At 41.3% G+C, this 24940-nt stretch overlaps 1 long non-coding RNA gene across 1 annotated transcript; it reads right to left on the bottom strand.

Moving 5' to 3' along the window:
- Positions 1-1180: 1180 nt before the first annotated feature.
- On the bottom strand, positions 1181-24940 carry LOC116083796. Its single transcript, XR_004115917.1, has 4 exons — positions 24823-24940; positions 14115-14190; positions 4032-4240; positions 1181-1292 (listed from the first exon to the last, which is right to left on the bottom strand). It is a non-coding gene; the product is annotated as an uncharacterized LOC116083796 (long non-coding RNA).

Below are 24940 nucleotides of genomic sequence, written 5' to 3'. Positions count from 1 at the left end.
AGAGAACACCAAGCTGAGAGCAAATAGATAGCAAATTCATTTGCTCTTCACACCTAATCACAGCTAGTTACCAATATGGAAAATCACACACACACACACACACACACACACACACACACACACACAGCCTTCCTATGTATCATGTCCCACAGTGAGGGGCTCCAGTGATGTGCATTTGTCATAACATGAATGATCCATGCTACCTGTACCCAAAACATCACCCATGACAGTTTTAAGAACACTTATAATAGACTGCAGCACGCTCTGTAGCTTGTTTGCTATTTGAACTAAAGACTGATTTAATAAACAAACATCATTCATCTTTTGTAGATTCTCTTTAAAAAGATTAGCTTGTTCATTTAATTTTATGTGCATGGGTATTTTGCCTGCATTTGTGTTTGTGTGCCATGTGCATGCAGTGCTCATGCGGTCAGGAGCTGGCTTTGGATCCTGGAACTGTTGTTACAGGCAGCTTTTAGCTACCATTTGTATGCTGGGAACCAAACTCAGGTGCAAGAACAAGAGCTGAGCCATCAACTCCAGCCCCGTAGTCCTCTTTCCAATTTGTCAGTACTTTTAATCCTTGAAAACTTCCCCTAAAAGACTATTCATATAGTAAAAGCAAAAGGTAAAACATTGGGTCTATTTCTCATCGGCCACTTCCTTTTCCACACTTGCTCTTTTTTATATATTATCTTAATAAAGATTTTTGAAAAGTCATATTGCTTTTAAGATTTGTATATGAATTTGTACGTGTTCCTGTGCTTGTGCTTGTGTGTGTACCTGAGTGTGGGTGCTGGTGAATACTAGAAGGGGAGTCGAATCCCTTGGAGCTGGAGTTACAGGCAGTACTGAGCAACTCGAAGTGAGGGTTGGGCACCAAACACTGGCCCTCTGCAAGAGCAGCAAGCCATCCCTCCACCTTTCAAATCATAGTTTTACAAATATCCTTCATATTGTGTGGAAAGTTCAGACACTAGTTTGAAGTATTTTCAACAAATACAAAGATTAATAATCCTGCATGAAGCACCCTCCTGTGTACAGAACAGAGGGAGCTGTGTTATCATGACAAGACAGTCGGTCTTTGTAGGTGACTCGAGCAGGAAGAAGGAAGGACGTGATTGACAAAAGTGATTCCTGAACAGGACTTACCCCAGGTTCTGTCCTTGAAAGGTCAAAGCAGAAATGGTCCTCATGGGGTCAGGACGTATTGCAAGGCCCTTTTTGATCGACAGCTGTAAATCTCCAGTACTTTCACAAACCTGGCTTGTTTCAGAATGTTCTGAGTCACTCTGTTTGGGGTTGGTCTCAGGTGAAGAATTCAGTCCAAAGCAAAGGTCTTTTGTCATTCTTAACATTATAAATACTGATTATGCTATAAGCTTTATTCTACTAAGGTGAAGTGCCTCCGTCTGGGTATTAGGAGAAAGAAATAGCAATTTGCCACAGCCCAAATCACCCACTGATCACTGTCTAGCTGTGGAACTGGTGTTTACTCATGTGTACACCACAGAGACTACTACTGCCTTAGTTACTGCTACTGCTGTGAAGAGATACCATGACCATGGGAGCTTACAAAAGTAAGCATTTAACTGGGGGGTTTGCTGTATAGTTTCAGAGGATGAGTCCATGATCATCGTGAAGGAAAGCAGACAGGCAAGGCAGGAGAGACATAGCTGTGAACTTTACATCCTGATTCCCAGGCAACAAGTGGGGAGGTGAAGAGAGGAGAAATATTCATTTATCCTCATAATCGCCCCCCTTCCACCTCTTCCTCATTTTCTCTCTCTTCCCTACTACCCCTCTTGTTCCTTCCCCCATTTTCCTTTTCCTCTCTTTCTCAAAAATAGTAAGTAGTGGGCTAGGAATGTAGCTCAGTTGGTAGAGTACTTGCTAAGCATGAAGAAAGCCCTGGGTTTGGTTCTTAGCAATGACTTCTCAGTCACCATGGCACATGTGAGGTAGAGGCAGGAGAATCAGAAATTCAAGGTCACTTTTGTCTATATAGTGAGTTAGAGGACATCCAGGAATACATGACATTCTATCTTAAAATAAAAAATAAAAATGTTGCTAGGAATTAATGGCCAAACAACCGTTCAGTTTCCTTTGAAATTCAGACCAGTAGGCAATGCCTGCTGCTGAAAATTAGTAAGTCCTATGGAGGAAATTACTTCCCTGGATATAAAACAAAGGAGCTTATACAAATAAATATGACCACTCATGAACTCTACAATCTACAGAAAGATGTAGATTGTAAAATAGATCTTTATACACCTAATATCCACAAAAGATTAAGTCTTATTCTGTGAAAATTTTATTGGGAAGAGTTAGAGGTATATACAAGGACTAAAAAGCAGGAGCTGAGAATCAGGCATGGTGGTTCCCACATGAGATACTAGAACCCAGAAGGCTGGATCTGGAATATTATTCCAAGTTCAAGGCCAGCCTGGATTACATGGTGAGCCTGTTTTAAGAAAGATGGGGAGAAGAAGGAGAGGGAAGGAGAGGGAGAGGAAGAGAGGGAAGAGGAAAAAGGGAGGAAGGAGAGGAGGAAGGAGAAAGGAAAGGGGAAAGATTTGAACAAATTTCTTTGTTGCCTTCCTGTGGATCCTGATCTCCTAACTGGGCTGTCTGACCTCAGTGGGAAAAGATGTACCTAGTCCTGTAGTGACTTGAGGTGCCAGGGTTTATTTTGCAATAAAAACAATACCAGGTGTCTCTTAAATTCTTGCCAAAAGAATTCTATGAGCAAGGGTTTTTCACAAAACAATAATTGTTGCTTAGGCATTAGCCAATAATTTGGACAAAGTTGCTTCTTCAGTCCCTGCCAAGGAATTGCCACTTGTGTGAATAACCAGGAGAAAGGAACTTCTTGTGCCAATGTCCTCCTGGGTACAGAGAGCTGACCTATGAAACTGCCAGGAATTCCTATGGAGGGAATGCCTACCCAACATAGAGGTAACTGCCATAAAGACCCTGAGCACCCTGCCTATATCTGCCCTACTGGATATGTTGGAAAGTTCTATGAGACAGATCACAACAAGTCTGCTTCCAGCCCTTACCACAATGGGTCTATGTGCCAGGATAGAATCAATGGCTAGTCCTGTTTCTGTGTGCCTGACACCAAGGCTGGCATTGTGACTTGGAAGTGGATGAATGTGTTTCTGATCCCTGAGTGGATGAGGCTATATGCCCCAATGAGATAGGCAGATACGTGTGTGTCCATCCTTAAGAGTATTCTGGTGTGAACTGTGAGTTGGAAATTGATGAATGTGGATCCCAGCCATGGCTACATGGTGCCACATGTCAGGATGCTCTTTGGGCTTACTTCTATGACTGTGCACCTGGATTCCGTGGAGACCATTGTGAATTCAACTTTGATGAATGTGCCAGTCAGTCATATCTCCATGAAGGTCTATGTGTGGATGGAAGAAACAACTCCCACTGTGTCTGCATGGGGAGTGGATTCACAGGGACACACTGTGAGACCTTGATCTTCCTTATTGATCAAAGCCATGTCACAATAAGGCTTCACATGTCACAACATGTGAAGACACTGTTGACAGGTATGCTGGTCACTGCTGGCCTGGATATACAGGGGACATGAATAAATGCAGTAGCAACCTCTGCCAAATCTGGGGGGCAGGGTGGGGGACACATTGCCGGCCTGCCTTCCAACTTCAGTTACCTTGGAGCCTCAGGCTATGTTTGTGTCTGTCAGCCTGCATTCACAATCATAACTGTCCTCTGAGAGGCTCCACCCAGCAGCTGACAGAAACAGATACAAAGACCCACAGCCAATCTTTAAACAGAGCTCAGGAAGTCTTGTGGAAGAGTTGGGGGAAGGATTGAGGAACCCAGAGGGGATAGGGACTCCATAAAAAGACCAACGAAGTCAACAAACCTGGACCCTTGGAGGCTCTCACAAACTGAACCACCAATCAAAGAGCTTATAAAGGCTAGAGCTAGGCCCCCGGCACATATAAAGCAGATGTGCAGTTTGGTCTTTGTGTATGTCCCTGGGAACTTACCTTGACTCTTTTGCCTGCCTGTGGATCCTCCTCCCCTAACTGGGCCATCTTGTCTGGCTTCATTGGGAAAGAATGTAACTGGTCCATCATCTACTTGAGGTGCCATGGTAAGTTGGTTCTCTGGGAGGGATGTCCCCTTTCTCAGAGGTGAAGAGGAAGGCATACAGGGGCCAGGGCCATGTGAGGGAGGACTGAGATGAGACGGGAGGCTGCAATCAGGATGTAAAGTGAATTAATTAATCAATGGGAAAAAAAGGTAATACAATCATAATAAATAAATAAAATGGGACTTCTTCACTACTATAAATATTTAGGTCAGGGAGACAAGAAGCATGGACACAAAAAAAATTAAAAAATTAAAAATTTAACTTGATATTAAATTAAAATATCAAAAATTGGAACATGAAATAGTTACTAAGCAACTGGAATATTAGGGGTATAACTGGAGAACAGGATCTACCAAGTTCACTGAAACAATTTATGAAGAAGTTTAACTAGTCACTGAGAGAATACTCTAGAAAACTCCTTTGCCAGCATCTACTGCTTCCAAATCATAGCAGGCCATGAATGTCTACATGCAAGTTCAAATCTTCTGCTAACAAAGTCCACATTGCATACTTTTCTTCCTTTCTGGGCACTACACTGTGATCATATGGTCCTATCCAAAGTTTAGTGAGTTTTCTACTCTGTTTAAAAACGATCTCTAGAATATAAGGGCATCCATTCAGAGCATTAAGATGTCATTTTGCAGAAATTATACTATTTCACCAGGTTTCTTATGCTTAGAGAACAACCATCACATGATTCTGAATGTAATTAACCAAACCTCAAGCACAATTCAGAAATCTCTGAAGACGTCAAGCCTTTTCTCTTCAGTGTTTTGTGCTTACTGTCTGTGCTCCTCCCAGGTATGCTTGCTGAATAACACACTTTCAGAGCAGACAAATGTCAATGGTAATAGAATACATTCCATATACTTGGTCAACTTGGCTCTTGGTGCCACCGTAATACATGCAGAGCCCAAGGCTTTGTATGGTTCCTTGAATGAAGAATAGTGACTTTCCCTCTTAGTTCTAAAGCTTCTAACATGAGTGAAAATTTAGCTCAGCATGTCATTACACACTTACTAGCGACTTAGGTGGCATTCCTAACATAGAGATGTGGAAGGTGCCAACGTTTCTAGAGAAATAGGAAACCACTAAAGATTCGTATAATTATCATTTCATTACAGGAGAGGCAGAGGCACTAGTAAGTCACCTCAGGCAATAAATGATTCATCATGGACATAAAAAAAATTAGTGTCCAAATTATTAAATTCATTGCTAATCCAGGTCAACTTTTAAAAGTGCGGCTTCTACTTTGGTCTCTGGTGGCATGCAAAGAGGCATAAGGTTAGATATTATCCTTCTGTGATGCTAATTACATATACTGCACAATGCTTCCTCATAACTCTAAAGCTTCCTTTACAGAGGAGGAAACACTGAAACAGAAGCTATAGTGGTAAAATAGACAGATTTTACACACACACACACACACACACACACACATACACACACACACACACACCACATTCTTCTGTGTATTTTGGAAAATACAAATAATTTTGGAACATTTTAATGAAGACATTTGAAAGAGGATATTTTTAGAAGTCCTTAAAAATAGCGCCAATCAGGATGGCTCCATAGTTAGGCTCACAGAACACCTCAAACTGATCTTGTAGAGGACCCAAGTTCCATTCCAAGCATTCATATTGGGTAGCTCACAATAGTCTGTAATACCTGCACTCACATGCACCCACCCTCCACACCAACACATACAGATAATAAACATTTCTAATTAAAAATTTTAAAATTTCTGATTAAGGTATGAAGCTCTCTATAATACAACCCAAGGTTTGCAGCTACAAAAAAAAAAAATGTATAATGAAATTAACACAAATATAAATGCTTCCACACAATACAAACATAAAAGTTATAGTTACATAAATATGACATACATTTACAGATTTATAGTGTAAATATATATTAGAGTTTTTCTGTATTTGCTGGGTGTGTTAATGAATGAGTAGACAGATTTCACAACTGTCTTTTACACTTACAAAAGTACATACATATGTAACAAGTAATGGCGTAATTATGGAGATTTTTCCAATTTTTTGGCTTCTCTGTGCTTTTCAAGTTTTTTTTTCAAGTTTTCTATAAAGGATTTGCATTATCTTTGAAATAAAAAAAAAAAAAAAAACAAGAACAACAAACACGAACAAACCAAAAGCAACACAGCTCATGGAATTTTTTGACCCATGAATTGAAACCAAATTGTGCTTAAGGAATCTCTTCTTTAGCCCAGTCACCTTCTTGCCTTACAGTTATTGCTGGTGAGATTTTTCTGTTTGGATAGGGAATAATAGGTGTCATAGTTAAAACTAAAGAAGTCATGTAGTAAAATTTTCCTCTGGCTTTTTAACTTATAGGAAATTGTTGATTATTCTTTTCCAAAGGTTAAAAAGAATCTTGTGTGAGTAATAAGACAAAATTTTACACAAATAACCAATAACACAAGCTAGACAGATGTTGTATATAAACTCCTTTACTTGTGCCATTTCCCTGGAAAATTATTCAATTTAGGCAAAAGAAAATCATTTAAGTTGAAAAAGAATCCATGTTTTGCCATTAGGACATTATTATTGTATCCAATAGATAAATTTCAGATCAATTTTAATAATGAACTCGAAACTTTTAAGTTATATCATAATGACATATTTTTGGTTTAGCTGGGCAGTGGTGGCGCACTTGGGAGGCAGAGGCAGGCATATTTCTGAGTTTGAGGCCAGCCTGGTCTACAGATTGAATTCCAGGACAACCAGGGCTAAACAGAGAAACCCTGTCTCGAAAAACAAACAAAAAAAAAAAACAAAACAAAACAAAACAAAAAAAAAAAGGTACAATTTTAACCACTGTCAGCTTTCTATCAACAAAATACCTGAGCTAATTATCTTCCAAGGAGTGGAGGTTTACACTAGACAGTTGAGAGGGTAAATATCAAATAGCAGGTCTGGGAAGTGTGTATCAGAGCAAAATGGTTACCCCACCAGGAAGCCCAAAAGGAAGAACTCCCTTTGAGGTCATTGTACCAAAGACCCAAAGATCATGTATTAGATCCCATTTCCTAAGAGCTCTACCTAGGGACAATTCATTTTGCATATAGATTTTGGGGGATTTTTCAGTTCCAAACTATAGCACCAACTAAGTCTCAATTCTAATTATTTTTTTAATTAATCTCATATTGCTGCATTTTTTATTTGGATTGGCATTTAGCCTCTAATCCAATCAATTTTTACAGCACTGGGTCACTTCAAACAGATGAGAATCTAAGGCACAATTTTAGTGCAAGTGAAGGAAAACAAAAAATACATCTATTAAAAAATGGCAAGAATGAATTGGGTAGAATACCTTCTGTTTCTATCTTGGGAACAGTTTGAGGAGTACCAGTATTGTCTTCTTTGAAGGTCTGATAAAACTCTGCACTAAACCAATCTGGTCCTGGGCATTTTTTGGTTGGGAGACTATTAACGCTATGGAGCAGAGACTGAAAGAAGGAAGATCCAGAGACTGATCTACCTGGGAATCCTTCCCATATTCAATCATCAAACCCAGACGCTATTGTGGATGTCAACAGTGCTGGCTGACAGGAGCCTGATATAGCTGTCTCCTGAGAGGCTATGACAGTGCCCCATTAATACAGAAGTAGAGACTCACAACCATCCATTGGACTGAGCACAGGGTCCCCAATGAAGGAGCTAGAGAAAGGACCCAAGGAGCTGAAGGGTTTGCAGCCCCTTAGGACAAACAACAATATGAACTAACTAGTACCCTCAGAACTCCCAGGGACTAAACTACCAACCAAAAGAGTACAGATGTTGGGACTCATGGCTCCAGCAGCATATGTATACCAGAGGATGGCCAAGTCTGTCATCAATGGGAGGAGAGGCCCTTGGTCCTGTGAAGGTTTATGCCCCAGTGCAGGGGAATGCCAGGGCCAGGAAGTGGGAGAAGGTAGGTTGGTGAGCAGGGGTAGGAGGGAGGAAATAGGGTTAGTTTTTTGTCTTTGTTTTTGATATTTTTTCGGAGGGGTAACCAGGAGAGGAGATATCACTTGAAATGTAAATAAAGAAAATATGTAATAAAAATAAAAAATAAAAAATAAATGGCAAGAAATATATTCACAGAAAAAAAAAGAGAGAGCTATGCCATGGTTGATCTAACTGATCAGGAGCATGCTTTGGTGGCATGTCATACACAGACTCCATGCTCCACTGAAGGTCCAGGTTCTGGGTGAGCTCTAGCGTAGGCTTCCAGAGAAAACGTCACAACTGGGAGGGAGGAAGATGCTTGAGCAAGCATCAGCATTGACGTCTTCTCGCTCTTTCTATCCGTCAAACTATGTCACAGGGCTACCCTGAGGGGCAAAAGTATTTTGTATATTCCAAATATGTGAACTACCCAGCTTCGTAGTTCAGTTTGGAGGATTTAGCACTGATTTCACAAGTGCTGTGATATGGGTGTCACCCTGAGGAATCCCGCTGCACAACAACGGCCCTGTTTATCTGATAGAACACTTAGAACCTTTCAGAGTTAGATTTATGTTTGTGTGCACATGAAACTAGCTTTCCACATACACTGTGGATTTGTGGAGGCCAACGCCGGGCCTGGTGCCATAGGCCTCTATTGACAACTATCTGAGAAATTAAGATAGGAGGATGACAGGTTCAAAGCCAGTCATAGAAAGTATGAATCTGACTTGAGCAATTTAATGACGCCTTGTTTCAAATTATGAAAATAAGCAAAATGGGGGGGAGGGGGGAGGCTACAGAGGAGACTAGAGATTGCCTAGTATATTATGATCTGAGTTCAATTAGAAAAATGTCTATGTCAGAGATCTTGGATAACTATATTAGTTATCTATCATTGCATGACAAATTCCACTAAAATGATCAACTTAAAGACAGAAACATTCATTATCTTACACAATTCCCCAAGCTTGGGGATTTGAGAGTTGCTTAGCTTGGAGAGAAGGAGTGGTCATGCTCCAATCTTAGGAGAGCCACCTGATGACTCAGGATCCTCTTCCAAGATGGCTCAACTAGATCTCTGTCACCAAGAAGCCTCAGTCCATCACAGCCCAGGCTGCCCCACAGCAACCCTCCTCATTGTCCTCAGGGTTTATTGTTTTCCCCAGAAGATCTGTCTCAATGTCTGCCATGGCTTCAAAATGACAGACTACAGTTTCTTCTGTGTTCTGTTGATAATTCAGTTATCAACCCCCACGACCAGCCCCACCCACACACACACTCATGGAAAGGGAAACTAGCTGCTACCTTCCTTGAAGGGAGGAATATCAAAAAACCTGTGGATGTGTCTTCAGAGCCAGCACAATTGTCTCTTGGTTTAACTGGTACATTGCTGTCTTCAATAGGGTTTCTATGGCCGTGAAGAAACAGTATGAGCAAGGCAACTCTTATAAAGGAAAGTGTTTAATTGGGACTGGCTTACAGTTTCAGAAGTTCAGTCCATTAGCACCATGGTAGGAAGCACGGCAGCATGCAGGGAGGCATGGTGATAGGTAGCTAAGAGTTCTACAACTATCTGCAGGCAGCAGGAAAAGAATGGGACATGTTGGGCCTAACTTAAACATCTGAGATCTCAGCCCCTAGTGATGAACTTCTGCCAACTTATCCTCCAACAAGGCCAAACCTACTCCAACAAAGCCATATCTCCTAATAGTGCACGACTCCTCATGGCAAACACATTCCTATATAAACCACCACAAATGCTGTAAAAATAATTGCCAATATGAAATATGAACACAAATGAAGTGCTACTCCACCAGAGCCTAGTTTTTTTTTTCTTTTTTTTGAGACAGGGTTTCTCTGTATAGCTCTGGCTGTCCTGGAACTCACTCTGTAAACTAGGCTGGACCCAAACTCAGAGATCCGCCTGCCTCTGCCTCCCAAGTGCTGGGATTAAAGGCGTGTGCCACCACTGCCCGGCTCAGAGCCTAGTTTTATTGTCCTCAGCTGAATAGGCATTTTAAAATGCTTCTATGATACAATGACAGAGGCCATGTATCAATGTATTCAGACATTCATGTATTCATGTATTCATGTCAGGTATTCAGATACATGACAGGGGCCATGTATTCAAATTCACACCTCAAATGTTTGCTTTTGTTTTCATTTCTAGAAAAAAAAAGTTTGTTACTGATTAATTGCTGAAATCACCTTTTCCTGGTATAACCATTTCGTGACCTTTGGTTCATCTTAGCATTGCTAACTGGTAAAGAGTATCAGTAAGTGGGTATGGCCTCTGTCATTGTATCATAGAAGCATCCTGGGGAAATTTTAAAATGGAGATGGCTTGAGAAAACCTAGTATGGGTTTTGTGATCCCTTGACACATGTTTTGTGCATTCATTATCTTAAACAATTATATTTAGATTAAACATGGTATATAAACTATATCCCTAGCTGCTAGTTTTTTTTCCTTGACTGACAGAGAGAGTGTCCTGGGTGTCACTTGCACCTGCTTGTTTTGCTACTTGAGACTGAGAATGTAACTGTCTTAGTCAGGGTTCGTATTCCTGCACGTATATCATGACCAAGAAACAAGTTGGGGAGGGAAGGGTTTATTCAGTTTATACTTTCACATTGCTGTTCATCATCAAAGGAAGTCAGGCCTGGAACTCAAGCAGGTCAGGAAGCAGGAGCTGATGCAGGGGCCTTGGAGGGATGTTCCTTACTGGCTTGCTTCCCCTGGCTTGCTCAGCCTGCTCTCTTATGGAATCCAAGACCACCAGCCCAGGGATGGTGCCACCCACAAAGAGCCCTCCTCCCTTGATCATTAATTGAGAAAATGCCCCACAGCTGGTTCTCATGGAGGCATTTCCTCAACCGAAGCTCCTTTCTCTGTGATAACTCCAGCGTGTGTCAAGTTGACACACAAAACCAGCCAGTACAGTAACTATATGGAGAAATAAAAACATAAGGAAGGTCTCCTCAGGGACTCACCAAGATGGAGGCCTCTTTTGCTTGGTGTTTGACATTTAGAGCATATGGTTGCTTGCTCCCTGTTAAACTGTGTAAAAAGTAAAGATGGAGGTACCAACTTCCTTCTCCCCTCATGTGTGTACTGAAGTCACTTCTCTATGACTGGGCTACACACTTCTCTTTACTTTGTGTGAGGCTGAGATCATTTGAAAAAAGAATACACACACACACACACACACACACACACACACACACACATATATATATATATGTACATATATATATATATACATATATATATGTACATATATATATATATGTACATATATATATATAATTTTGAAGACAGGGCACCACCTATATTTGAAATGATTTCTTTGGGCACTTGTGATCTTTTTCTGGTTATTTCATTTTTATACCATCCAAAAACTAAGTCAGCTGAATCCAAAACTGGAATGGCATCTGTTCCAGATTGGCATCAAACAACCCCTGGGATTGAGGGTGTGGCTCTTCAGGAGGATCAGTCAAAACCAAGAGACCCATCCCTGCTTACTTTCTAATTATTTCCATTGCAAAAGGTCCTAAGTTATTTGATTACTCATGGCATTTTTATTGAAAAACAAACTAAGGATAATCATTCACACACAGACACACACACACATACACTCAAGACTAATTATTGAAGTGCAACAGCCCAAATCTCTTTATGTATTTGGGGCATTGACATAAAATATAGTAATCAGAGGGAAAGAATCAAATTATTTCTATAATATGCTTTAAGAAGGCTGGGATTATGATTTTGTCTCTCATTAAAAAAATAAATTGGAGTTATCTTTTACCAAAGGAGTATTGTTGCAAATATGGCTTTAAGAATGAATCTTTATATTTCTGCATTTTGTCTTCTGGTATAACGTATTAATTAACTAGTGAAGAAGTTCTACAGACACCATTGTGTCTCTCAATCAGAATCTTAATGTCATGGATTCTAAAGACAAGGGAATTTCCTCCAGAATCTCATGCTGAGAGAAATAAAAGACCTCAGTTAAAGGAGGAACTTGTCTCCTGGAAAGAGGTATCACACAGCTCTAACAAGTTCTTAAACAACAGAAGCCCAGAGGACGATGGATAGTGATGGGTGCGACCACATCTAGCCTGTGCATGTCCAGCCTGTACATGTCCAGGACTTCTTATATGTGTGCATCCTTGGTGCTCTGTTTAAACTTTGATTGTACTTCAGGAGTCTGAAGGTGGATTAAGGAGTTCACTGGGTCTCTTTAGTCAACATGGCTACACTGAAATCCTTTCCCTTTTTTTCTCTCCCTACTCTTAATTTGGCTCTGTTAACTAGCTTATTGAGAGGCATGCAGGTTGTGTCCCACAAGTCTGATAACATTAAACATAAAATTATTGGTCACCTATAAAATGCCAAGCCCTGCTTTCTGTATTTTATGTACTTTGCATGACAGACTTGCACTAACTTCCCTAACAGCTAAGTACTGTGATTGGTTGCATGTTTTCATGACTATGACACTGAGTCCCAGAAACCATCAGATTCTTGCCAAGACAAATCTGAACTCCGCTATGCACAGTTGCCTGCCCCTTTACTGGCTTTCTTAGTGCTCCTTTAGTCTGTCTTTTTTTCTCACCTTAGGTTTCTTCCCTGCTTGGTTAGATCTTTACAACAACAAGAAGTTCAGTTTTAGGAACATAAAGAAAGAACAAGAAAAAAGCCAAGGAGACAGGGACTGACTGAGGAGGTGGTGCAGTGGGCAAAGCGCTTGCTGCTCAGATGGAGGAACTGAGTCAGGACCTCCAGCACCCACACAAAGGCTTAACAATGGCAGAACAAGGAGGCATAACAGGAGGATAATGGGGCACAAGGACCATCCAGTCAATTCGATGTTCAGAAGAATAATGTGGCTTATGCCTGTAATGTCAGTACTTGGAAGGCAGAGACAGAAGGATCCGGAATTCAAGACCATTTTTGGCTACCTTAGTACATTTAAGGACACCCTGAGCTCCATGACACCTTATCTCATAAAACAGAATGTGAGCCATCAAGAAAACCCAATGAGGCTTGGAGAGATGACTCAGTGGTTAAGAGTACTTCTTCCAGAGGACATGAGCTTGGTACCCAGCACCACACAGTGGTTCATAACTATCTATAAGTGCTCAGCACTGGGGAGGCAGAGGCAGGTGGGTCTCTGGGTTCAAGGTCAGCTTGGTCTACAGAGTGAGTTCCAAGACAGCTAGGATGGACAAACTCTATCTTAAAAAAAAAAAAAAAGAAAAGAAAGAAAGAAAGAAACCAAAACAGAAGAGAACAAAACAAAAACAAAACAAAACAAAAAAGAAAAAAGAAAAAATCCTCAGTGGATAAAAGCATCTGTCACACAAGCCAGCATCCTGGAACTCACAAAGAAAGCAAGCAGTGGTCGCAGCACTCCTACAGCAGGACAGTGGGCAGAGACCAGAGAAAGCTCTGAAGCTGGAAGAAAACTATCCTGAAGAACTTAGTACAGCAGAGGCAGCAAGAAAGGACATCGTCCTCTAGCCTCCACTTTCATGTGTGGGCTCCTACACTCACATGGGTATATCACACACATACACACACACACACACACACACACACTATAATAACAAACAACAATAATAAACACATTTCAAATCTCTAAGTATTTCATAATTTTGTATAATTTTAGGTATATGTGTGCTCTGCCTACATGCATGTCTGAGTACCTCATGCATGCCTGCTGTCTCAGAAGGGTAGAAGAGAACATTGGATGATCCCCTGGCACTAGAGTTACAGACCATTGTGAGTTGCCATGTGGGTGCTGGGAACTGAACTTGGGTCATCTGGACAAGTAACCAGAGCTCTTAACCACTGAGCCATCTCTCCAGCCCCAATAAGCAAATTAAATAAATAAATAAGTAAGTAAAAAGATAGATGAGTGGGAAGGAAGGCAAGGATGAAGGGAAAGAAAAGGACAGAGAAAAGGTCAAAAGATTAGCACGCTTTTCTCAGCCCTATTTAGAGCTCACCTGAGAAGCACATCTCAGGCACATTGTGGTTCTGCAGAACTCCTATCCCATCTCAGAAGTCTTGCCCAGGTGATTCCTCAAATAAAAGAAATAAAATGTTAATTCTTATGACTGTTGGGCCTTAACCTCCAGGCAGAATTTCTATTTTATATATGTGAAGAGGTTAAGAAGCCTGAATAATGACTCCTAGAGATTTCTAACCCATTTAGAAAAATAAATTGTTTTCATCTGAAGGTTTTTTGAATGTGAGCTTCTCTTTGGGAAATCAGACAGTTTTAATCAATCACCATATGAAATGATGTTCAAATGATTTTTGCATACATTGGGGATGATGGCTAGTAGGGATTTCTAAGTGATCAAGGAAGTTAGGAGACCGACCCTGGACATTCATAGTGCCATTCTGTGGGTTGCACTGGGCTTAATGAAAAGGAGACAAGGAGCTGAGAATAGCAGCCCAACATTATTAACCCACTGCCTTCTGTTTTTGACTGTGTATATAATATGACTAAAGAGCTGCTTCAAGTTTCTGCCACCCTGACTTTCTCAGAGAGATGGACTGCAATCTGTAGCTAGGAGCCAAATAAACCCTTTTCTCTATTAGGTTGCTCTTGCTGGGGTATTTTAACACATCAACAGGAAATCACACTAAGACATAAGGGAAAGATATATCATTTAAAGTAAAACACTTGTCTTACTAAAGGAATGTAGCAGTAAAATGAGTCCTGATGACAGAGTGCTATACTCAGAGAGCAGTGTCTCACTCGGATAGCATCAGAGTAGCTTCGTGCAGTAGCTGGGAACCGACACAGACCCCACCACTGGACAATGTGCAGAGGGAGGAAGTTTGGGAGCACTCAATCCTAAAGAGGATGTCTTCACCAAACCCTTCCCCTCGGGGATCAGGGAACTATGCATAAGAGTAGGTAGAGAAACAAAACAAACACCCAAATCTGTAAGAGCCAGAGAGGATGGATGACTCCTGGCACAATAGAACTGATTCACATATAAAATCATCGAGACTGGCAGCATGCACAGGACCTGCACAGGTTAAAGCCAGACAGGGTTCTAGCACTGAGAGACAGGGGAGGTGTGCTCCATCTCCCATCCCTAACTCAGAAGCTATCTGCAATTGGCACCCGCTTGAAAAGGAAAAAGTTAGTTTTCTCCAATGGATTCCCACTGGGCATACTACCCACACTTCAGGGTAGGCCCCATGGCCAGCAGTAGAAGGCCCACACACATAAAGCAAACTCAATGGTACTTTTGTAAACTTTTTCTTTCATATAGTTAAGAATGGGTGAAGGCTTGAGCACATCTCTAAGTCTGACACTGTGAGGGATGGAGACAGGGGAATCACTACGACTTGCTGGCTACCAGCCTAGCTCCAAGCTCAGTGAGATGCCCTGTCTCAAAGGAAGCAGAGAGTGATAAAGACACATGATGTTCTGTGGTCTCTATGCTCATACACACAGGCACACACCTGCTTATACACGCATATTATATCACTGTCACATCCACATACAACACACACAGAAATACATGCAAGCACACATACATGCACAAAAATAAACAGAAGCATTTTTCTTAACGCAATTGCTGTAATTGCAGGGAGGGGGCTTTTATTTTTCAAGCAATCCTTAAAACACACAGAAGATATACTGAAGAGATTTCTACTAAAGGTCAATGCACGGATTGGGTTGATCTCTTGAGGAACTAGGTCTGCGCTAGACCCTTGGGCAGCAAACATCAGTCTGTCCTCCCATTAGATGCTTTTATTAGGCTGCCTTTTATGTCTTATTAGCCAATATATCCTATACCTTTGCATGTTTGCTTGCTTTTGTATAAATATTGGTTTATTAGTTAGCTTTCTAAGGGACTAGTTGGTAATGGAAGGTTCTTCTTTTTAAGCACATTTTGAAAGGTGAATTTCACTTTGCTTGAAAGAACTTTAATTTTTTTCCAGACAGGCATTAACTCATCTAGTTTATTGAGCATAAGTTATAATGCAACTGTGTAAGCAGAGCAGTGTGATCTCATTTTGACAGATTCATAACCACTGGAGTCCATCACCTTCAACCACAGGTGACCAGGCCACCAGGAAAATGTGAGGATTAAAGAGGTTTCCTCAGTTGCTATATAGTTTTTCAGCTGTGATTGGGGAAAGGCTGTTGTGGCTACCCAAAGTACATCTTTGTGCTCTGGCTAAGTATCTGCCCTTATGTCTCTGTCTTTCTCTGTGTCCCTCCTTCCCTCCCTCCCTCCCTCCCTCCCTCCCTCCCGCCTTCCCTCCTTCCTTCCTCACTTCCCCACCCCCCAGGAAGTGCCAGCTAGGAGCTAGCTGTTTAATGAAGTGGGCTAACAGGTCTTGAAGACCAGTTTCAAGTCTAGTGATGATTCAGAGTCACTTAAGCTTCTGACTCTGAGGACCTGGACGGACCCAAGAATGCATTTTCAGTTTGTTTCCAGGGGATTGCCTTTTAGATACCACACCCTGAGAACCACTGCTCTAGCCTGTGCTCTCACCCAAGAAGGCCTGAACAAGCAGTAACATCTAAAAGCAGTTGTGGAGACTTCTCCAGACAGCTCAAAGCACGGGCATTTCAGGTTAAACTGTTTGGGTTGCTTTCTTAGCCTGTGAGGAAGAAAGACACGGTCACCGGCTCACCGACTCTTGCCTAGATCTGCTGTTACTTGGCTACATTTCTGTCTGTTCAGTTCTAAATCCAGTTCCTCTATTTTCACATCCTCTCCCTCTACCCCAAACCAAACCAAAAGTCTCTATTAGGTGATGTGGTCTCTTACCAACACCTAAAAAGTTACCATCAGTGGAGGACTAGTCACTCAGGTTAGGGGAGGTAAACCTGTGCTGGGATGCATAGAATTTCAACTGTAGAAGAGGCTTGAGCAAATTACAGAGGGAGAATGTACTGTCTAAGGTTCAAGTTGCCAAGGAGGTGTTTTAGGTTGCTGGAGACCCACCCCTCCAAGCTCCTTTATGACTCACTGTGTCCCTGGGAAGCCCTGGACTCAGCAACCAGAAAAAACCCATGAATCACTGGGACCAATGCTTCAAAGAGCAAGTGCCTTGATTTCCAGAACACGGGTGTTCCGAGCACATCCCTGCAGAGCCTGAACTCTGGTTCCTAGAAGTCTGCCAGGTTCTCATCCATGTGGAAAGCAGAGAGTGTGAGTGCTCTGCGACAGTTCCTGCTGGCACAGCAGGCATGAAGGAGGGCAGGGCAGGAGCTCCCCAGCAGCTCACAGGTCTGGTATGACTTGGCACTTCCCCAGTCACCCCTGCCCTGCAGCTAGAAACTCATCTGACCCACTTAGTACAGGGCGCCCTCACCCCAGGTAGAAGCCACCACACCATCAGTGAAAACGCTCTTTCCTCTGAACCACTGTGTCCCAGCCAGTTCACACTCTGCACGTGCCAATCCGAAACCAGCACCAGGCAGAGGCAAATCATTTTTCTTTCTCCACTAAGAGGAGTATCTAATGCTGCGGTGGTCAGTCAGCCGTTGACTTGGTTTAGGTGGGAGCGTCTCACACTAGAACATGAAAGCTTGCAGCTTAAGTAACCTGGTAAAGCTGCTGATAAGCCTGGTATCTATCTTGGGGCTGAGACTCTACATTGCAACAACAAGCCCCTCCCTGCTGCCCTGGGAGCGACTTTACTTAGCACAGGGCTCATTTGCAACTCTAGGTACTTCTTTGGAAAGCCATCTATGAAACTGGATGTTTGTTTGCTTCTATGATTTAAAAAATCCAGGGTTTTATGTTACTGGCTGGTAAGAGGTTCTATTTTTTTTTCTGAGATTCCTAAAAAATATTAAGCCACTAAGACCCAGAAAACAAATCAGATTAATGTTTTCCAGATTGTCAGTAATAACCATTAGTGTTCAAAATTGGAAATGATATTTAAAGTTTTGTTTAAATGAAACTGAAATTGTACACAGGAAAGATTAATGTAAAAGTATTAGTTTTCTAAACTCTTTCAACTATGTGGGTGCATGACTTTAATTCCATCACTAAAAAGGCAGAGGTAGGTGATTGTTTTGTGAGTTTCAGCCAGTGCTACTCTGTGAGATCTAGTCTAAATAAGTAAATAATATGCATGTAAAACTGTAAATTAGGAGGATATATATATGCATATACATATGGGTATATGGATTATAGCAAAAATCTTTGGAAGTCTGTTGTGTCTGTTGTAACTATTTCATTTTGCTATTATATAAAATTAAATATAAGTAATACCTGCTCATCATGGGAAGTAATTTGTATTTCATATAATTTTTGCACACCTCCACATAGTTTCTAATGGTAGTTTATAACCAGTAAAAATATAAAACCAGAGCTGGAGATGCACTGGTAAAGCACTTACAGGGCATGTACAGAGCCATTTATTCTATCACTGCACGAAAACTTAGGGCACACTCCTGTGACCCCAGTTCTCTGGACATGAAGACAGGAAGATCTGATGTTCAGGGTTACCCTTGGCCACAGTGAGCTTGAGGGTAACTTGGCAAAATGGGACCCCATCTCAAAAAAGGTGGAGGAAGAGGAGAATGAAGGAAGGAAAGAAAGAAGGAAAAAAGAAAAGAAAGGACAGACAGGGACAGGACAGGACAGAACAGGACCGGACCAGACCGGACCGGACCAGACCAGACCAGACCAGACCAGGAAACCAGAAAGGCAGCTTTGGCTCCCAGCACTGAACCTGACCAGCTCTGTGCCTCCTCAGCTGGGCTGAGACGCTGTTCTTCCTTTTGACTTTCCATTTGATGTGATTAGTTGTAACCAAAAACCAAAGGCTTGGTTCCCGGACTGGTTCGGATTGTAACCAGCAGCTCAATCATTCATATTTTGATTTCAAAGAGCTGGACTTAGGGATGAAAACATTTCTGTCTATTGGCAATAACAATAACTATTGTTGTTAAAACAAAATGCTATTTGGGGCCTCTGAACTTACCAAATACGGTAGTGTTAAATACGGTAGTATTCAGGCAGATAACTGGATGACTGGATAGCACATGGGTAGGTGCATGCCACATCTCTCTATGTGGCAGAATTTTACTTTAATAGTGAAATCCCAGCCCTTCCATGAATAAACTGGCAGTCTGCCATAGGTATGGGATTTTTAAAGGTGTATTTTTCAAATGAACAGTTGAGGACAAGCACTTTGAATTACAAGTATGCTCCTTACAAGAAACCCTAAGTTTCTTATAAGTTGTTCTATTTGCAACTTCCTTAAACAGAAAACTGATCAATCTCCATGGTTAAAGAACTCTTCCCTTTGCCTGGTCACTTGGTATACTTCACTTTGTGGTAACTCCTTAGGGAGTTCTTTTCTATTTTAGGTTGTTCAAGGGGCCTGAGGTAAAAGTGGCCTGTGATTTGGGGCTGTTATGGGAGATGGGTCTACTTATTTCAATATAATGATAGATATTTATTAAATATGCTGCATACTTGAAAACTTAGCTCTTAAAATGCAGCAGTTGAAAATATAAACTGTGAGTTAAGAATTTTTGGAACTCATGCAACGTTAAGCAGATAATGACAGAGGCCATTCTTACACAGTGGGAGAGAAGTAACCACCACTGTGATGAAAAGCAAACGGAATGCTGCTAAGAGTGCGTCATAGGAGCTAAGCATCGTCACAAGGTATGTCACAGATGTGGTTGAGAAGGGCCATGCTAGCTGAGACCTAAAATAAACAGAGACTATTCGAGACAGGCAAGGAGGAAAGACTGTCTTGGGCGAAGACGTTGCTAAGTGCTGTGAGGCCCCTTTGAAGGGAACTCAGAGAGAAAGAAGAAAATGAATACAGGCTAGGATGGCTGAAGGCAGGACCGCAGTGCACTGGAGCAGAAGCAGTGTGACAGACACTACCCTTCATTGTAAGAATAGTGGACACTCACTCAAGTCAAATAGCTTTGACCATAGCAGGAAGTCTGTATCCAAAAATTGAGCCTACAAGTCATTTCTTGGTGTAGCAGAACTATCAACTCTCAGCTTAGCTATGATGGAGGTAAAATCCTTTGGTGATGTGAGGGTCATTGAAATACAGCCTATTACAATGAAACCCAATGTCTAAAAACTGTTCTTATTTTGGGCTTGTACCACAGTAAGAGCCAAGATTTTAAACTCTACTGAATACAAAACAAACAAAAAGACTTTATATATTCATGTTCATTTAAGAAAATACTAGTAGTGATGTATTATTTTTAAGTATACGGTTAATATGTTTGGAGTTATTTAAAATTTATATTGAGAAAAATGTATTTTCACTATTGCTGTATACGAGCACCTACATAAGACTGTTAAATTGATTGTTGTTTTATATCAAACAACTTTTATAATACTTATTTTTATTGTTATAGTATTTAATAAATTTTAAGGAATATGACAAAAAAGATATTGTAGGTATTGAAGGGGGTCTCTGGGAGAAGCAGTGGTACAAAAGGGAAACAAGAATGTGATTCAATTATATTTAATTGAAATATGTTTTTAAATGTTAACAAATTCAGATAAATTGAAATCTTGTAACTTTTCTCATCATAATGCAATAAAAGTTTAAAAATAAAAAGAATAGTGGAAAATTCCTGTCAAGAGCTTTTTATAGGACCAGGCATGCTGGTCAAGCCTTGAATCCCAGCACTCAGGAGGCAAAGGCAGGCTGATCTCTGTGAGTTTGAAGCCCGTCTGACCTACAATTTAAATTCCAGGCCAGACAAGGCTGCATAGTAAGACTCTATTTAAAAGAAAGAAATGAAAAGAGAGTTGTACAGAATAACTAAACTACATGTTTTTATCCTTAATATCCAAGGAGGAGGAAAAAAAGAAAACCTAGTTACTTCTTCAAATGGCAGCACATAGCACTTATTAAAAATAAGTTATACATTATCACTCTAGTCACTGCTTAGGAAGCAGATGAGAAGAGTGTGCAAGGTTGCTGACTCCAGTGAGGGTGGCTGTGGTGGAAACTGGCTATAGAATACTTGTCTCATTGCTGTGATGGTGTACATCATACAGAAGTGGCTTTAGAGTTTTTGTTCAATTTAAGGTAAAGGCAGAAAAGGCATGGCTGCTAGGGTGGTCTGGTATAGGATGTCAACTGGGGCTTCTTCCAAGTATTGACCAGCAAGTAGAGAAGACCCAGTTCAGAAGCAGGCCCAACTATCACCCTCAAAGGTCTGCTCCAAGTGACTCAACTTCACTAGCCACACTCCCCACCCCTACCAAGCAGCACATTCAGTTGGGGATACAGTGTTCAATCATGTGAGGCTGATGGGCCATTTGATATCGAAACCGTGACAGTGGAGAATCCAGACTAAATATAAGACAGGACTAGCAAGATAGCCAACTAAAGCTATTAAGGAGTGAGAAAGAGGGGGAAGTTAAGGTCATTAGCAGATTTTACTTGAGCCATTAGGTAAAGAAGTCATGGGTTTCATAGCATAAGTTAAGTGATTTGAAAAACTTTGTCATTTGAAGTATTAATTAGGCAGTGAATTGAGACAGCAAAGATATCAGTTAGGAATATAGAACCTGAAAATCAAGAAAGAATATTGAGAAATATATGTTGGAATGTATTGAATATAAATAGATATATAAATGAAGGTGGTAGGCACATGTGCACCTATGGAGCACTTTGAAGACAAGGGAGTTAGTCACCCCCGTGTGCCCAGTGTGCAGAGAAATAGAGAACTAGGAAGAAGGGAAGAAGCAGAGACTGATCACAAAGATAGGAGTAAGCAATGCTCAAGAGCATTCTTAATCTAGTCAAAGTGATGCGCTAAGACTATACTATCTAATGAGAAGTAGAAGATTCCTTGAGAAATGCTGCAACCCCTTTCCCTTCCCCTCCCTTTACTTCAATGGGCAAAGAGACACTTGGTGGTGGTGTTTTTATAAGTCACATGCAGAGCAGATTCCTTTGTTCATCCTAGTTTGATGTTTGGCTTGGTGACCAAAACTGTCTTATGCCTAGGCTTCATGAAAATCAAATCAAATCAAGTCCAGGCAGCAGTGCAGGAGGAAAAGACAGACAGAGACCTGTGGGCCACCAAACCACCCACAGACCTGTCCTCCAGCACCTGGCAGAGGTGGGCCATAGACATTCACTTGCCATCATGCCACGCCACACAGCATGGATGGAAGAGGTCATCCAGGTCCCCAACAGCCATGTGGCAAGCTGCACTGGGAGCCACAACAATGTGAAAGTATATGGTGGTCAGATGGAGACAAAATTAGTGGAGCAGCTTGACCATTATAAAGAAAGGTGGAACAGGAGACTCTGGAGAGGAGTAAGCTTTTATGAGGTGGTCTTGCCTCCTGGGGCCATGTCGAGGTCCTGCTCTGAGCTACCACCGAGGGCCGTGTCTGAATCTGCTACTATTGTTGTTTGTTTGTTTGTGTGTTTTATTTTGTGGGAGAGGTTGCAAGGATGAAGTGCAAATATGAGAGGTCAGGGAGATGAGCAAGACTGGGGTGCATGAAGTGAAACTCACAAAGAATCAATAAAAAGTATTTTAAAAATGCCAAAAGAACTCATATTCAAAGTTATATTGCCACTTTGGTTGGGGTTGTTTTCCCAAGTTTATACATTGAAGTTTTAACCCACCTTCTATTGACTTTGAGAAGTGAACAGTTTGGGAGATAACCTGGGTTAGGTCAGGTAGTTTGGACCTCAGGATGGGATTAGTGTTCTTTAAAAAAGAGGAACTTTAAAAAAAAAGAGAGAGAGAGAAACTTCGTCTTTTCCTTGTGTCCTATGAAGAGACAGTGACAGAAAACTGTTCCAATCAGAACCTGCCCTTACAAATATCTTCATGTTGAAGGCCTAGCTGCCCACACTGTGTGAATATGTGTTTCATTATTTGATCTGCCTTGCCTATTGTACCTGTACAGCAGTATGAGCAGACTAATATAATTGGAAAGCAAAGAAATTATCTGCAGAAGATGACAAAGACCGTGAATAACGCTTTTTATGTCAATGAGCCTAAATATTTTTGCAGAGTTCTTATTTTTACAGAGAACCAAAGTGATAAGTTTGCACAGGAAAACAACTGCTATACATCCAGCAAGGCTCAGCTCCTGAGCTGTACACACCAAAGAACAGTTTAGAAGCACTGGCAGCGGGATTTCCTCCTCTGGATTACCGTCTCTGAAAGATGCCAAAGCAAAATGTACAGGGAACCGTCCTACAGGTTATGGGATTAGTCATTTCTCCAAAGAGACTCCAGCTCCATCTGCTGCTATCTCTTAGATTGCTCTGAGCTATAAAACACAAACTGATGAGTGGTAGCCAGCAATGTGCCATTATAACACGAGAGATCCTGTGACAGGAGCAGCATCAAACGGCTACCCATCATCCCAGTTGTCTTCCAGCTGCCACTCAGTGTACCAAGCTCTTGGAAGAGCTATGTTCCACCAGCCAGGCAGAACTTCAGTGCTTGAGCTCCCCAGAGGTTCCTGCTGAGAGTGAAGGGTAATATTGCAATGGATATTGCTGCCAGGAAAGGGACTGCATAATGTGCCAGCTCTCCCAGTGATGGGCTGTGCAACAGAATGGGCCAAGTCAAAACCAAACCAAAATCAGTTAACTCTAAATTATTTAAATTTCCTAATCAGGCAGCATTGCAGAGAGGCCATTGAACTTTCTTTTATTCTGTGACTACTTGGGGGAATGGGGCATCCTTCAGTGAGGCTGCAGCAAGGCATGGATTCATTAATATTCTAGACTACTTCTTGTATACTTTTCCCACAGTAGAGCACTTGGCAGTGTCTATTTTGTCTTTGGCGCTGTAAAGAAACCTTAAAAAGATCCCCTGGAATCTCAAACCAACTTAGCCTTGATTTTCATTCCATAGCACTGAAATGACCTTCCTCTGACATATTAATGAATCACACTGACTTCCAGAACCTCCCAACTTGAATCAAAGAATCAAAGAGAGACACTATCAAAGCTGCAGCCCAGATTCATTGGCCAGCTAGTCATAGTTCTGGGGTTGCTGACAATCCCCAAAGTTCCTCCAACAGTAGGATTCTGTTCAGCATTTGTAGTCCTAGTACAGTCTCCATCAAACCTGAAGGAGCCCCAAGAGGCAGAGCCAGGTACCATTTTCACAGCCTTGAACCCATAACTACACTCTTATGCCCCGCCTTCTCCTGATTCCCATTCCTTCAGCTCAGAGAATGCCCCTAAGCTCCAGAAGAAACCATCTTTACACATGCAAACAGTCTTCATGAATATACTAATGGACAGAAAACACAGACAAATCCCTACAGTTAAACACATTAAGTATAATGACTGTGAGTGTGAAGTAGTGAGTTGAAATATGGAGAAAATGTACAAATGAGTCAGGTAGTGGTGGCACACACCTTTAATTCCAATATGTGGGAGGCAGAGTCAGGCAGATCTGAGTTTGAGGCCAGCCTGGTTTACAAAACAAGTTCCAAAACTGCCAAATCTACACAGAGAAACCCTGTCTCAAAAATTAAAAAAGAAGGAAAGAAAGAAAGAAAGAAAGAAAGAAAGAAAGAAAGAAAGAAAGAAAGAAAGAGAGAAAGAGAGAAAGAAAAACAATACAAAACACTTTCAAGAATAATATCAGGAGTATTTACAGAGAAAGTAGTTAAAATTGGCTTTTATATACAAATGCAAATTATGGGGAAACCAAAGTTTGCATAATTTTGCACTTACCTGGGGAATCTCAAGTATGGAGGTGACTCCTTGAAGGTTGAGCAACATGGAAAATGGAACGATGCCTCTTTTTTCTACAAAATTCATATGCAAGTAGACTCTAGTCCTAGAAAATGCT

The sequence above is a fragment of the Mastomys coucha genome, unplaced genomic scaffold (genome assembly GCF_008632895.1).
Source record: "Mastomys coucha isolate ucsf_1 unplaced genomic scaffold, UCSF_Mcou_1 pScaffold8, whole genome shotgun sequence".
Taxonomy (NCBI): Eukaryota; Metazoa; Chordata; class Mammalia; order Rodentia; family Muridae; genus Mastomys; species Mastomys coucha.
This window is presented reverse-complemented; position numbering and strand designations above follow the sequence as displayed.